This window comes from Chiloscyllium plagiosum, unplaced genomic scaffold (genome assembly GCF_037043375.1).
Source record: "Chiloscyllium plagiosum isolate Xiang-an unplaced genomic scaffold, Cpla_swu_hap1 HiC_scaffold_5, whole genome shotgun sequence".
Taxonomy (NCBI): Eukaryota; Metazoa; Chordata; class Chondrichthyes; order Orectolobiformes; family Hemiscylliidae; genus Chiloscyllium; species Chiloscyllium plagiosum.
In genome coordinates, this window is record NW_028270143.1 from 19,100,012 (window position 1) to 19,116,955 (window position 16,944).

Sequence of the window (16,944 nt, forward strand, 5' to 3'; positions counted from 1 at the left end):
CATCCCATATATATCACATGTATATAGCAATAGTGTTTGAATTTAGTAGTCAGCACAGAGTATTGTGTATGCAGTTAAACTGGGTCTACATGCCACAGTGGGGTATGTTTGCTGCCAGCATCTTTTTTAAGTGTAAGTATATATAGCGTCTAATTGATCTATTGTGATAAAGGAAAACCACTTGGTATATTAAATGGAAGAGGCTCTTGTATTGAACAAGTAGCTTATTGAATGTTAGTAACTAGTTACAGGTTTCATGAGGCATTGTTCTAGAGACTAGGAGAATGACCGGTATATTTTATCTTACTTCTCCAAGATCCTAAGCTGTTCAGCCCATAATCCCATCTCACATCATCATATGCACTTAAGACATTCCTCAGAATAAATGGTTTCAGGTCTTTACATACTGATATATCAGTCCAAGCTATTTTCCTAATATTATAATTATATTTACCACTATCCCATTTCCCCTAGTCTCTGAGTTTACTAATTCAGGAGACCTGGAGGTTCCACCTCCAGCAAGATCTGCACATTGCAATGTTACATTTGAGAGCAACCTCTCTGAGTGCAATTATTCGATCACTGCCAAGCTCACTTTTGCCAGGCCACTGTCCACCAATTCACTGACACGTACACAAAATACTCCTTTTGAAACTCAAAGGCAGCTTGCAACACCAGAAGAGAAGGTGATCATCTGCAGGTGCAGTTTTGCCAAGCACACATGTGGCACTCTGCTTCCTACAGAGTTGAGGTGATGAGAACATACTCAGATCTGAGATCATATGACAGCCATATAAATAACATGCAATGCTGTGTAAGTACTGAGGATAAATTAGGCCTGCTCCAGTTTCCCAACTGTCTTCCGGACCTGTTACATCATGAACAAGATTACAAACATAAACAGGAATGACAGAAGGTATCACTGAATGTGGGCGACTTGTACATCTTTACAAAGTCACCGTCACAGGATCTGTGTGTATCATCAAAATGCCTATATCTTACAGAGATTCGTAAGCTCACTTGTTATTTAAATATTTAGCATTTCACTTGAAAATGAGGGAATGTGTATCTTGACTTTAGGCGATTTCATTTTTAAGGATTTCATATGCTGTGCGTATACAATGTTGCAACGCTGAAAGGCAGTTACTCTGTTGTCACTCTGCAACAAGCGCACACCAAAATCAGTTGATTTTTGTGCTGACTGCTTCACAACTTATAATGTGTTGAACAGTTTTAATTAAACTCATCCACAAAGTGAACCATTTGATAAGAAATTAATTATTAGACCATTATCATGAACTTGACAGAACATTAATGGAGACGGGCTTTCATTAGCTTCAAATCCTAGACAGCACCATCTAAGAAAAGCTCAGCAGTTAGAGCTGGGATGTCAGCAGCTGTTCTCTACCTCTGGTGAAGCCACCGGCGTTGTTCCACATCAAAACCCTTGGAAAACAACATGGAAAGTTTTGTAATTACATATGGATATATGCTGGGTGTATGAGGTATTACTATATTGTGTTTCTGTTCAATATTTGAAGTAGATAGACCCTTATTTTTATTACCACTTTACCATTTTGACCATTCTCAGTTATTACCTGGAACATTACCTTTTCAATGGTTTATGAAAAATGGAAGACAGGAATTGATGGCTAGAAATATGATGTTTGGTCATGACAGGATTGTGGTACTGGAGTTTTCAGTTTAAGTCTCCCCTTTCAAAGTAGTTTTAGTTTAAAGATATTTAATTTTATGTCCTCTCTTTTCATTTACAATGCCATTTCAGCACCCCTCACTCCCTGTGCTATTGCATCTCTGATATCATTATGTCTCATGTATCATCATATGATCCAAATCATCAGAAAGACACTGAACTATGCTGGAGTTGAAGCCATTGTGACTCTACCCTATGTCAAAAATGAAAGACAGGAAACAGAAGTAGCTTTTGCATGTGGTTTGCAGATGATTGCATTGTTGGAACCCAAGCGACCCCTGTAATAATCAGGGCATCCCAGCCAGAAATGTACATGATTGATGGTGCATTTCCGATATCATTTTCTGTCTCCACAGAAACCAGGAGACCATTAAACACAAGAATAGAAGTAGGCCATTCAGCATATCCAGTCTGCTCTGCCATTCAATCAGATCATGGCTTATCTTTAGTCATCCAGCATTCCCTATACCTACCAGCCTTTCCTTTCACCCTAACAGGAATATACTTTCTCTAGACTCTCGTTATCTCATTTCTGAAGGCTTCCCATTTTCCAGCCGTCCCTTTACCTGTGAACATCTGCCCCCAATCAGCTTTCGAAAGTTCTTGCTGAATACCGTCAAAATTGGCCTTTCTCCAATTTAGAAATTCAACTTTTAGATCTGGTCTATCCTTTTCCATCATTATTTTAAATCTAATAGAATTATGGTCGCTGGCCCCAAAGTGCTCCCCCACTGACACGTCAGTCACCTGCCCTGCCTTATTTTCCCAAGAGTAGGTCAGGTTTTGCACTTTCTCTAGTAGGTACGTCCACATACTGAATCAGAAAATTTTCTTGTACACACTTAACAAATTCCTCTCCATCTAAACCCTTAACACTATGGCAGTCCCAGTCTATATTTGGAAAGTTAAAATCCCCTACCATAACCACCCTATTATTCTTATAGATAGCTGAGATCTCCTTACAAGTTTGTTTCTCAATTTCGCTCTGACTATTAGGAGGTCGAAAATGCAATCCTAATAAGGTAATCATCCTTTCTTATTTCTCAGTTCCACCCAAATAACTTCCCTGGATGTATTTCCATAAATATCCTCCCTCAGCACAGCTGTAATGCTATCCCTTATCACACACACCACTCCCCCTCCTCTCTTGCCTCCCTTTCTATCCTTCCTGTAGCATTTGTATCCTGGAACATTAAGCTGCCAGTCCTGCCCACCCCTGGGCCTTAGAGTGCAGGTTCATAGCTCCTTGAAAGTGGAGTCGCAGACAGATAGGATAGTGAAGAAGGCGTTTGGTATGCTTTCTTTTAGTGGTCAGAGTATTGAGTACAGGCGTTGGGAGGTCATGTTGTGGCTGTACAGGACATTGGTTAGACCACTGTTTGAATATTGCATACAGTTCTGGTCTCCTTCCTATCGGAAAGATGTTGTGAAACTTGAAAGGATTCAGAAAATATTTGCAAGGATGTTGCCAGGGTTGGAGGATTTGAGCTATAGGGAGAGGCTGAACAGGCTGGGGCTGTTTTCCCTGGAGTGTCTGAGGCTGAAGGGTGACCTTATAGAGGTTTACAAAATTATGAGGGGCATGGATAGGATAAATAGACAAAGTCTTTTCCCTGGGGTGGGGGAGTCCAGAACTAGAGGGCATAAGCTTAGGGTGAGAGAGGAAAGATATAAAAGAGACCAAAGGGGCAACCTTTTCATGCAGAGGGTGATACGTGTATGGAATGAGCTGCCAGAGGAAGTGGTGGAGGCTGGTACAATTGCAACATTTTAAAGGCATTTGGATGTGTATATGAATAGGGAGTGTTTGGAGGGAAATGGGTCTGGTGCTGGCAGGTGGGACTAGATTGGGGGTTTGGGATGTCTGGCCGGCATGGATGGGTTGGACTGAAGGGTCTGTTTCCATGCTGTACATCTCTTTGACTCTATGACTCTGTGGCTGATCTGGCAATTCTCAACTCCAAAGAGGCTCTGTGCTTTGTGTAATTGTCCACCTGAGGTTCGAACCTCACTGCTGCTCAGTGTTGTACAATATTGGTGTGCTGCCAGCATTACTTCGAAGGGAGTTTTGAGGAGGTTGGGGGGTTAATCAGTCACTGTGCTTTCCATGATTAATTTTGGGAGCTATCCAACAAAGCTCACTTTGTGTACTTTTCAACATCGAGTTTACCATCTAGTTTTGTTTCATCAGGAAAATCAGCAAAGGGATGCATCATACTTGGTCCCTTCATTTAGGTAATTAATAAATTCTGTAAATAGCTGAGATCCATCACTGAACCTTTTAGCAGCTACCAGTCAACACAAAAATGTTTTCCTTCCTTTAACCAATCCTTTATCCATGCAGAAATATTATCTCATCCCCTGATTTTAGTATGATGGGAAAGAAATATGATAATGGTGATGATATACATGATAATGACAAAGTGACATTAACAGTCACATGTTATCAGGACCCAAGGAAAGAGTAATGGAAACTCTACTAGAGAGTTGTCCTAAGTTTCATCCATAATGTAATGTAAAGAAAGAGTTGGTAGGATTTACTGAAGGTGATGGAGAGTTACTCTTCGAAAGAATCAGACAAACTGCAGCAGATTCAGAATAGAAACAGCCCACTGCCTCAAGTGCAGTGCAGATACCCAACACCAATGAGAAGCCATGGAGGACAACATCCATGAAGGGATTAATGATGTAAGCTGAAGTTTTTGAAAGCAGCCCAGTCCATAAACATTGGTATTTGTTCAAAGCACTTAAACATCTGTGCAACAGCTCATCGAATGGCGTTTTAATGCAAACTCCAGTCATCCAAGGCTAGAATCAAACCCAGGTCCCTGGCACTGTGAGGCAGCAGTATTCGACCCACTGACCCATGTGCCAAGCATAGCAAGGCAAGGCTGGGAGCCATTTACCTTCTGTCCAACAACCTTGGTCAAATAAAATAAAGCATTCACAGCAGCTGTAGACTACCAATGCTTAACCAGGTGCATGGCTGCACGTGGCATCAAGAATCTCAGGAGGACCTGGCAGTGGCCAATATATCTACCTGTGGCACGTAGGAGAAGGTAGTGAGCAGGATACCATTGGGACATGATGCTGAAAAACATTTGAGAAGATAGTGCGAGAAAAATCTCAAGGGCTCATGAAGAGAAACTATCTATGAAACTTGTTAAAAATAATTTATTTTCGGTAAGATGCAGCCCGACATTTTAGCTTTATTAGCTGTACCTCTCCTTTTATCTCGACTGCCCTCTGCTCTGATTATTAGCTCACGGTGCTCAAGTCTTTATTTGCATTTTTCCTGTAATGGCTTTAGCATCTTCAGTAATGGCTTGTCTTCACTTGTTTTCACTGGTAGTTCCTGTGAAGTCTGAAAACCCCATGGAATAAAGTTAAAGTCAAAGTCCCGTGTCAGTATCATTCTAATCAAACATTGACATATATCAACTGACATTCCCCTGCCCCAAGGGTGCTGTGCATACGAAGCTTAAATGCTCATAGATGTACAAGACTGGAACCAGTTTCCTGATGCTCGCACAGTTTTCTATGAACTTCAACCTTCCCACCCATCACCCACCTACATACACTCTCAGTTGAAAAATCCCCCATAACTGCATGTTATTGATTATCTTACTTTTGCAGGGTATGAGGCAGCATAAATAAGATCCAAGTTTTGTTTAGTATAGATGTTTCTATAGTGTATCTTTTCTTTTGTCAACTTGGATATACTTGCAGAGATAAATTCATGCAGTTTTAAGGGCAGCTGAGAGAGAGAAAAGAATGGAGTGGGATTTGCTCAAGATTAAAATAGTTGTTGCAACATTCATCCAGGTTTTCTCCGATAGTAATCAGTCCTGTAGAATCTTGATCTAGAAATATGATTTTAAACTGAGTTATTCTGCAAGCCATTATATTCATTTTTCTTAAACAGTGATATCTTCAATTTCTATTATGAAATTGGAAACTTGAGACATTAGCCCAATAAAACAGAAATCAAAATCTCTGTAGATTTAAGCAGATAGAGGTGAGTCCTTACAATTGAGCTATCTGACTGAAATAAAGAACCCACTAGTCCAAAGCCAGGGAAGATGAGACAAATATTTGCTGCATCCTAGTCATCTGTGAAACATGACATTGCTACACCAATGCATATAAAATAGCAATTTGCATCAGTGAGAAAGTATCTAGCTCACAGGAGAGATATATCATTGTTAACGGGTCACTAGGTACAGATCTATAAGCACTCTGGCTAATATTTATGGACTGAATCAAGATGGTTTAGAATTAAACAAACAAAAAATAACAACTCACTCTCAGTTTTGGTCTCAATTTTCCAACTCTATCGTTATGCTGTCATGCTAAGCCGAGACAGGGATAGTAAATCCCCCTACAAGGAAATAAAGAGACGCTTTCCACTAATATGTAGATGACCTTGGGCTGCGTGATATATGGTGTGTATTATATTTTCCTTTTCTTTTATTTCGTTCTGTTGTGGTGCATTTATATTCCAGAATGGATTTTTGACTGCTTTTAGTTTGCATCACTTGTAAAATAACAGATAGTCAGATTGAAAACATCTCAGTATCAGATCACATTCTGATTCTCTATTACCACAGAAAGCAAGTTCTGAATATACTACACACCTTGTTGACATTTGTTTTTCTTTAGTGTTACAATGAGCAATTTCTTTCATCTGCCCTTTGGAAGGGTTCATACACCTTAGCCATGCATTAAAGGCTGAAACTCAACCTACTGCAATTTGTTTGAATAAATATTCTCCCCAGAGCAGAGTATTATTTTTCTGCAAATCCAATGTAACCTTTATATTGTTGCCTTAACTTCGACACTGATATAACTATATTTGGGGCTGGTCAAAGCTAAATAACATTGAACTGTGTTACATTTCAAGATCAAGGTTCAAAACCACATCCTAAAAATATGCCTGTTAAACAATGATGCAAGTTATATCCTGCGATTGTTTCCCTAAAAGCACAATTTTGCAAATTCTAAAATCATTAAAGTGGCCAGCATTGATTCATGAAAACACTAAAATGCTGAATAAATTGGGCAGAAAAATGAATGGCTGTACTCTGAATCAGGGATTGAGACTGTTCTATTATTTAGGAGCAATGTTATCATCAGTCCAAGTTGTAATCCTTCAGATCTGAAGAGGGGTTTTTTAGAAAGATCTATTTTTAGCACTGAAGTCTTCTGCATACCCAATACTTTTTCTGAAAGGATGCATGTGCTCACTAACCAGTGTAAACTAGAATGTGAACCGATCGCTAGTATGTGGTTATATAACAGGAAAGTCTTGTCATCTCAAAAAGCTGTGAAGGAAACCTTCCATACAGCATATTTATTGCAGTGTACCTGTCCTTCTGATGCAGAAAGCTAACAATATTCTAGATTCTCTTCAGTATCCAGTTCCATCATGAAGCATTGCCATAGCTACCTGGCTACTGGAACAAAACAATCTCAATAGAGACTTCAATGTTTTCATTTTCAGATGTTGTGTTCAAAGAATGAAGCCAACACCTGTTGTTTTGTGCTACTGATACAGTTGCAACTATTTATCAAAGAATCCTGCACTAGTCTTTTCCAGCACTTGCTGATTGGCCTTTAATGGGCGGCACGGTGGCTCAGTGGTTAGCACTGCTGCCTCGCAGCGCCAGAGACCCGGGTTCAATTCCCGACTCAGGCGACTGACTGTGTGGAGTTTGCACGTTCTCCCCGTGTCTGCGTGGGTTTCCTCCGGGGGCTCCGGTTTCCTCCCACAGTCCAAAGATGTGCAAGTCAGGTGAACTGGCTATGCTAAATTGCCCGTAGTGTTAGGTAAAGGGGTAAATGTAGGGGTATGGGTGGGTTACGCTTCGGCGGGTCGGTGTGGACTTGTTGGGCCGAAGGGCCTGTTTCCACACTGTAAGTAATCTAATCTAATCTAATCTAAACAGCTACAGCAAATCATGACCCCTTTTTACAGACCACAACATTTTCACTTGATTTGTAGGCCATGATAAACAGATCAGTCAGGGTTTAAAAATGGGCTGCCAATTAATTGTTGACCAATGCTAAGGTCTAAAGTTCAGTTTTAGCCCTAATATCCCGCGCTGTTAAAATTCACAAATTACCCAAGATGTAAGGATATCCAAAAGGAATTCTGGTATTTACAACATAAATTATCAATTGATTCCTTCATCGAAAGAATGAAGGAATTTCTCCACAATTAATCCCACAACCAAAACATGTAATTTCTTTTGTTTACTAGTTTTGGCTGTGACATCAATCTTATAATGACACTTTTCAATAAACTGTTCCACATCAGTATGAGTCAAATTTCAGAAATGCTCTGACAATTTCCAAAAATGTATAATACCATGGAAATTAGAACAATGTATCTTAGGTTTCCATTTTAATCAATGCAGTGAAGTTCTAATTATGCATCATAAGAGGAGAATTAGAACTTTGCGTGGATCTTAATTATTATGGAGTGGAACATCTATTCCTCTTGGAGAAAATCTCTGGAGCAATTGATTGGCAGCTGTGCAGTCCTAGCAGCATCTGAAGAGATGAATGTCCATTGCTGAGACTACAATGTATTCCTATAATGAAATAAGGATATCTCAGGGACTTCAGGTAAGCTTAAGACATTTTGATGGCCATGGCTGGAAACACTAGCAATGGTGGGGAGGAGTCACATGAAAGAGGCTGGCAGAAGGACAGAGAATCTTGGGGAGATCATCCTGTAGATGGTGATTCCAATCAGCATAGGAGTCCTCCTGAAGAAACTAACCCTTCCTGCCTGACAACAAGCCAAGCTGTCAAAGCTGCTAGTGACCTTGATTCTGCCTTGCTCCATATGCAAGAAATCATAGCAGAAGTTGAATGAGACGGTTTATTGTCCATTTAAGGACCTTATAAGGTCTAAGGATGGTGAATGCCTGATGCCTTACTTGCCGTCCATTATAAATGGGACATTTCAGGGCTGATCTGAGCTTTGAGGAGCCCTATTCTCTAGGAGAAAATGGGGACTGCAGATGCTGGAGACCAGAGTTGAAAAGTGTAGTGCTGGAAAAGCGCAGCAGGCCAGGCAGCATCTGAGGAGCAGGAGAATCGACATTTCGGGCATATGCCCTTCTTCAGGAATGAGGCTGGTGGCCAAGCGGGCTGAGATAAAAGGTGGGGGGGGGGAGGGGCATTGGGAATACGATAGGTGGAAGGAGGTGAGGGTGAGGGTGATAGGCCGGAGAGTGGGTGGGGGCGGAGAGGTCAGGAAGAAGAGTTGCTGAATCCAAGGGTTGGGACTGAGATATGATGGGGGGAGAGGAAATGAGGAAGCTGGAGAAATCTACATTCATCCCGTGTGGTTGGAGGGTTCTTAGGCGGAAGATGAGGCACTCTTCCTCCAGGCGTCGTGTAGCCAGGGTCTGGCGATGGAGGAGGCCAAGGACCTGCATGTCCTTGATGGAGTCAGAGGAGGAGTTAAAGTGTTCAGCCACGGGGCGGCTGGGTTGGTTGGTGCGGGTGTCCCAGAGGTGTTCCCTGAAACTTTCCACAAGTAGGCAGCCTGTCTCCCCAGTGTTGAGGAGACCGCATTGGGTGCAGCGGATACAGTAAATGATGTGTGTGGAGGTGCAGGTGAATTTGCGACAGATATGGAAGGATCCTTTGGGGCCTTGGAGGGAGGTGAGGGGGGAGGTGTGGGCGCAAGTTTTGCACTTCTTGCGGTTGCAGGGGAAGGTGCAGGGAGTGGAGGTTGGGTTGGTGTGGGTGTGGACCTGACAAGGGAGTCACGGAGGGAGTGGTCTCTCCGAAATGCTGATAGGGGTGGGGAGGGAAATATATCCCTAGTGGTGGGGTCCGTTTGGAGGTGGCGGAAATGATGGAGGATGATACGATGTATCCAGAGGTTGGTGGGGTGGGAGGTGAGGACCAGTGGGGTTCTGTCCTAGTGGTAATTGGAGGGGTGGGATTCAATGGCGGAGGTGCGGGAAGTGGAGGAGATGCGGTGGAGAGCATCGTCAACCATGGTGGAGGGGAAATTGCGGTCTTTGAAGAAGGAGGCCATCTGGGTTGTTCGGTAGTGGAATTGGTCCTCTTGGGAGCAGATGGGACGGAGGCGAAGGAATTGAGAATATGGAATGGCATTTTTATAGGGGGCAGGGTGGGAGGAGATGTAATCTAGGTAGCTGTGGGAGTCGGTTGGTTTGTAGTAAATGCCTGTGTTGAGTCGATTGCCCGAGATAGAAATGGAGTGGTCTAGGAAGGGGAAGGAGGAGTCTGAGATGGTCCAGGTAAATTTGAGGTCGGGGTGGAAGGTGTTAGTAAAGTGGATGAACTGTTCAACCACCTCGTGGGAGCACGAAGTAGCGCCAATACAATCATCAATGTAGTGGAGGAAAAGGCGGGGGATGGTGCCAGTGTAGCTGCGGAAGATGGACTGTTCCACATATCCAACGAAGAGGCAGGCATAGCTGGGGCCCATGCCGGTGCCCATGGCTACTCCTTTGGTTTGGAGGAAGTGGGAAGATTGGAAGGAGAAGCTGTTAAGAGTGAGGACCAGTTCAGTCAGTCGAAGGAGGGTGTCAGTGGAAGGGTACTGGTTGGGCCAACGGGAGAGGAAGAAGCGGAGGGCTTGGAGGCCTTCGTGATGGGGATTGGAAGTGTATAAGGACTGGATGTCCATGGTGAAGATAAGGCATTGGGGGCCGGGGAAGCGAAAATCATGGAGGAGGTGGAGGGCGTGGGTGGTGTCCCGGACGTAGGTGGGGAGTTCTTGGACTAACGGGGACAGGACAGTGTCGAGGTTTGCAGAGATGAGTTCGGTGGGGCAGGAGCAGGCTGAGACAATGGGTCAGACAGGGCAGTCGGGTTTGTGGATTTTGGGCAGGAGGTAGAAATGGGCGGTGCGGGGTTGTGGGACTATGAGGTTGGAGGCGGTGGATGGGAGATCTCCTGAGGTGGTGAGGTTATGGATGGTCTGGGAGATGATGGTTGGGTGGTGGGAGGTGGGGTCATGGTCAAGGGGACAGTAGGAGGAGGTGTCCGTGACTTGACGTCTAGCTTCAGCGGTGTAAAGATCGGTGCGCCAAACTACCACTGCGCCTCCCTTGTCTGCCGGTTTGATGATGAGGTTGGGGTTGGAGCGGAGGGAGTGGAGGGCTTCGCGTTATGAGGGTGAGAGGTTGGAGTGGGTGAGAGGGGTGGACAGGTTGAGGTGGTCAATATCGAGGCGGCAGTTGGATATGAAGAGATGGAGGGCGGGTAAGAGGCCAGCACGGGGTGTCCAGGTGGATGGGGTGTGTTGGAGGCGGGAGAAGGGGTCGTCAGAGGGTGGACAAGAGTCCTGGTTGAAGAAGTAGGCGCAGAGGTGAAGGCAGCAGAAGAAATGCTCGATGTCTCGCCGCGTGTCAAACTCATTGATCCGGGAGCGTAGGGGGATGAAGGTGAGGCTTCTGCTGAGGACTTACCGTATTCCCAGCGCCCCTCCCCCAAATCCCCCCTCCCCCCCTTACCTTTTATCTCAGCCCGCTTGGCACACCAGCCTCATTCCTGAAGAAGGGTTTATGCCCGAAACGTCGATTCTCCTGCTCCTCTGATGCTGCCTGGCCTGGGGCCCTAATCTCCCTAGTTACCCTTTTGTCCTTCATGTATTTGTAAAAACCCTTTGGATTCTCTTTAATTCTATTTGCCAAAGCTGTCTCATGTCCCCTTTTTGCACTCCTGATTTCCTCTTAAGTATACTCCTACTTCCTTTATACTCTTCTCAGGATTCTCTCGATCTATCCTGTCATATGCTTCCTTCTTTTTCTTAACCAAACCCTCAATTTCTTTAGTCATCCAGCGTTGCCTAAATCTACCAGCCTTTCCTTTCACCCTAACAGGAATATACTTTCTCTGGATTCTCGTAATTCCCATTTTCCAGCTGTCCTTTTACCTGTGAACATCTGCTTTTGAAAGTTCTTGCCTAATACTGTCAAAATTGGCCTTTCTCCAATTTAGAAATTCAACTTTTAGATCTGGTCTATCCTTTTCCATCATTATTTTAAATCTAATAGAATTATGGTCGCTGGTCCCAAAGTACTTCCCCACTGACACCTCAGTCACCTGCCCTGCCTTATTTCCCAAGAGTAGGTCAAGTTTTGCACCTTCTCTAGTAGGTACATCCACATACTGAATGAGAAAATTTTCTTGTACACACCTAACAAATTCCTCTCCATCTAAACCCTTGACACTATGGCAGTCCCAGTCTATGTTTGGAAAGTTAAACTCCCCTACCATAACCACCCTATTATTCTTACAGATAGCTGAGATCTCCTCACAAGTTTGTTTCTCAATTTCCCTCTAACTATTTCCCTCCCTTTCTTATTTCTCAGTTCCACCCAAATAACTTTCGTGGATGTATTTCTGGGAATATCCTCCCTCAGCACAGCTGTAGTGCCATCCCTTATCAAAAATGCCACTCCCCCTCCTCTCTTGCCTCCCTTTCTATCCTTCCTGTCACGGTGGACGCTGCAAAACGTGTCAGATTGTGGACATAGATACCACTATTACTCGTGGGAAAACCTCCCACCGTGTGCATGGCAGGTACTCATGTGACTCAGCCAACGTTGTCTATCTTATACGTTGCAGGCAGGGATGCCCAGAGGCATGGTACATTGGGGAAACTGAGCAAAGGCTACGACAACGGATGAATGGGCACCGCACAACAATCAACAGACAGGAGGGTTCCCTTCCAGTTGGGGAACACTTCAGTGGTCCAGGACATTCAGCCTCGGACCTTCGAGTGACCATCCTCCAAGGCAGACTTCGGGACAGGCAGCAGAGGAAAGTGGCTGAGCAGAGGCTGATAGCTAAGTTCAGTACCCATAGGGAGGGCCTCAACCAGGACCTTGGGTTCATGTCACATTACAGATGATCACCATTGCACTACACACACACACACAGATATTTCTACACACACACACACTCTCACATGCACACGGACACAGATACACACAGACGCGCACACAGACACCCACACACACCCTTATAGACACACAGACTCCCACACATACACCCCATCACAGACTTAAGACACTCTGCACTCACTACACACACACACACACACACACACATTTTCTCACACTCACAACCCCCACCCCAGACAGACACACACACAGACAGACAAAGACCCACATGCACACATATATATTGTGTGTGGTGAATTTTTTTGGTACAAGTTACATTGCACTTTGCTCAAAAACCACATAGATTCATGTTGAACTCTGAGCTCAAGAACTGCATGAATTTATGTAAAACTCTGTTATTTCACATTTTAGATTGGAATCAATCTAAACATCAGGTCATAGACAGAGAACACAGGGGGCTAACACCTTCAACACATTGTCTAGCTATCACCGTTGTTAACAGTTAACCCGAGAATGCAACTTTAAAAAAAAGGGTTTTGTGATTTACACATGAAAGAAGTGAAACTATCACTGTATTCTAACAGATGAAAGGCTTAACAGACAATCAATTCTTCAATGTATAATTTCAGTTACATCACACTGCAAATTTTTGCTATAAATTCTGTGTTACGATCGAGCCCTCCACAATCACCTGATGAAGGAGCCTCGCTCCGAAAGCTAGTGTGCTTCCAATTAAACCTGTTGGACTATAACCTGGTGTTGTGTGATTTTTAACTTTATCCTTCCTGTAGCATTTGTATCCTGGAACATTAAGCTGCCAGTCCTGCCCATCCCTGAGCCATGTTTCTGTAATTGCTATGATATCCCAGTCCCATGTTTCTAACCATGCCCTGAGTTCATCTGCCTTCCCTGTTAGGCCCCTTGCATTGAAATAAATGCAGTTTATTTTATTAGTCCTACCTTGTCCCTGCCTGCCCTGACAGTTTGACTCGCTTCTGTTCTCAACTGTACCAGTCTCAGATTGATCTCTTTCCTCACTATCTCCCTGAGTCCCACCTTACTAGTTTAAATCCTTCCGAGCAGCTATTGCAAATCGCCCTGCCAGTATATTAGTCCCCTTCCAATTTAGGTGCAATCCGTCCTTCTTGTACAGGTCACTTATACCCCAAAAGAGATTCCAATGATCCAAAAATGTGAATCCTTCTCCCATATACCAGCTCCTCAGCCATGCATTCATCTGCTCTATCCTCCTATTCCTGCTCTCACGAGCTTGTAGCGCCAGGAGTAATCCAGATATTACTACTCTCGAGGACCTCCTTTTTAAATTTCTGCCTAACTCTCAGAATCTCAAACTTTTCCCTTCCTATATTGTTGGTACCAATGTGTACAATGGCCTCCTGCTGGCCCCTCTCCCCCGTGAGAACATTCTGCACCCTCTCTGAGACATCCTTGATCCTGGCACCAGGGAAACAACACACCATTCTGCTTTTTCTCTGCTGGTCACAGAAACGTCTGTCTGTATCTCGGACTAGAGGATCTCCGAATACAATTGATCTCTTGGAACCCGATATTTAGAACATAGAACATAGAACAGTACAGCACAGAACAGGCCCTTCAGCCCACGATGTTGTGCCGACCATTGATCCTCATGTAAGGTAAACCTAATGTACGAACCCTCAAATTTCTGTGACCACATGCATGCCCAGCAGTCTCTTAAATATCCCCAATGACCTCGCTTCCACAACTGCTACTGGCAACGCATTCCATGCTCTCACAACTCTCTGCATAAAGAACCCGCCTCTGACATCCCCTCTATACTTTCCACCAAACAGCTTAAAACTATGACCCCTCGTGTTAACAATCTCTGCCCTGGGAAAAGGTTTCTGGCTATCAATTCTATCTATGCCTCTCATTATCTTGTACACCTCAATTAGGTCCCCTCTGTTCCTTCTTTTTTCCAATGAAAAATGTCCGAGCTCAGTCAACCTCTCTTCGTAAGATAAGTCCTCCATTCCAGGTAAACATCCTCTGAACCCTCTCCAAAGCATCCACATCTTTCCTGTAATAGGGCGACCAGAACTGGACACAGTATTCCAAGTGCGGTTTAACCAAAGTTTTATAGAACTGCAACAAGATCTCACAGCTCTTAAACTCAATCCCCCTTGTTAATGAAAGCCAAAACACCATATGCTTTCTTAACAACCCTATCCACTTGGGTGGCAATTTTAAGGGATCTATGTACCTGCACACCAATTTTCCGCTGTTCCTTCACACTGCCAAGAATCCTGTCTTTAATCCTGTACACAACTTTCAAGTTCAACCTTCCAACATGCATCACCTCGCATTTATCCAGTTTGAACTCCATCTGCCACTTCTCAGCCCATCTCTGCATCCTGTCAATGTCACGCTGCAGCCTACAACAGTCCCCGAGACTGTCAACGACACCTCCAACCTTTGTGTCGTCTGCAAACTTGCTAACCCATCCGTGAATCTCCTCATCCAAATCATTAATAAAATTACAAAGAGTAGAGGCCCAAGAACAGAGGCCTGTGGAACACCACTCACCACTGACTTCCTGGCAGAATCCTTTCCTTCCACTACCACTCGCTGTCTTCTGTCGACCAGCCAATTCTGTATCCACACAGCTAAATTTCCCTGTATCCCATTCCTCCTGACCTTCTGAACGAGCCTACCATGGGGAAACATAGCAAATGCCTTACTGAAGTCCATATACACAACATCCACCGCTCAACCCTCATCAACTTGTCTAGTAACATCCTCAAAGAACTCAATAAGATTTGTGAGGCATGAACTGTCCCTCACAAAGCTGTGCTGACTGCATTTAATCAAGCCATGCTCTTCCAGATGGTCATAAATCCTATCCCTCAGGATCCTTTCTAACACCTTGCAGATGACAGACGTGAAACTTACAGGTCTGCAATTGCCGGGGATTTCCCTATTTCCTTTCTTGAAGAGAGGAATTACATTTGCCTCCCTCCAGTCCTCCGGTACGATTCCGGTGGAGAGCGAGGATGCAAAGATCTTCGCATATGGCGAAGCAATCACTTTCTCGCTTCCCAAAGCAGCCAAGGACAAATCTGGTCTGGCCCTGGTGACTTGTCAATCTTAATGTTTGTCAAAATTTTCAACACATCAGCTTTCTCAATCTCTATCTGTTCCAGCATGCTTACCTGCTCCTCAATGGTTTCATTCACTACGAGGTCCTTTTCTTTAGTAAAGACAGAAGTAAAAAACTCATTTAGGGCTTCCCCTACCTCCTCAGACTCTATACACAAGTCCCCTATGCTATCCCTGATCGGCCCTACTCTTTCTTTGATCATTCTCTTATTCCTCACATACGTGTAAAATGCCTTTGGATTCTCCCTAATCCTATCATCGATAGTCACAGGTGAGATGCCAGAAGACTGGAGGTTGGCTAACATGGTGCCACTGTTGAAGAAGGGAGGTAAGGACAAGCCAGGGAACTAAAGACCAGTGAGCCTGATGTCAGTTGTGGGCAAGTTGTAGGAGGGAATCCAGAGGGACAGGATGTACATGGATTTGGAAAGGCAAGGACTGATTAGGGATAATCAACATGGCTTTGTATGTGGGAAATCGTGTCTCACAAACTTGATTGAGTTTTTTGAGGAAGTAACAAAGAGGATTGATGAGGGCAGAGTGATAGATGTGATTTATATGGACTTCAGTAAGGCGTTCGACAAGGTTCCCCATGCAGACTGAGCAGCAAGGTTAGATCTCACGGAATACAGGGAGAACTAGCCATTTGGATACAGAGCTGGCTCAGAGGGTGGTGGCGGAGGGTTGTTTTTCAGACTGGAGGCCTGTGACCAATGGAGTGCCATTGTCGTGGACAGCAAAGAGGGTTACCTCAGATTACAACAGGATCTTGACCAGATGGGCCAATGGGCTGAGAATTGGCAGATGGAGTTTAATTCAGATAAATGCGAGGTGCTGCATTTTGGGAAAGCAAATCTTAGCAGGACTTATACACTTAATGGTAAGGTCCCAGGGAGTGTTGCTGAACAAAGAGACCTTGGAGTGCAGGTTCATAGCTCCTTGAAAGTGGAGTCGTAGGTAAATAGGATAGTGAAGAAGGCGTTTAGTATGCTTTCCTTTATTGGTCAGAGTATTGAGTACAGGAGTTGGGAGGTCATGTTGCAACTGTACATGACATTGGTTAGGCCACTGTTGGAATATTGCGTGCAATTCTGGTCTCCTTCCTATCGGAAAAATGTTGTAAAACTTGTAAGGGTTCAGAAAAGATTCACAAGGATGTTGCTAGGATTGGAGGATTTGAGCTATAGG

At 44.1% G+C, this 16,944-nt stretch overlaps 1 long non-coding RNA gene across 1 annotated transcript in view; it reads right to left on the reverse strand.

Annotated features, from left to right (window-relative positions):
• Positions 1 to 1,313: 1,313 nt before the first annotated feature.
• The window catches only part of LOC148149882 (uncharacterized), a 39,817-nt gene continuing 24,186 nt past the window's right edge, over positions 1,314 to 16,944 (reverse strand). The window contains exon 3 of the long non-coding RNA XR_015757081.1: positions 1,314 to 1,446. This is a non-coding gene — a long non-coding RNA (uncharacterized LOC148149882). The remainder of the gene's footprint in view (positions 1,447 to 16,944) is intronic.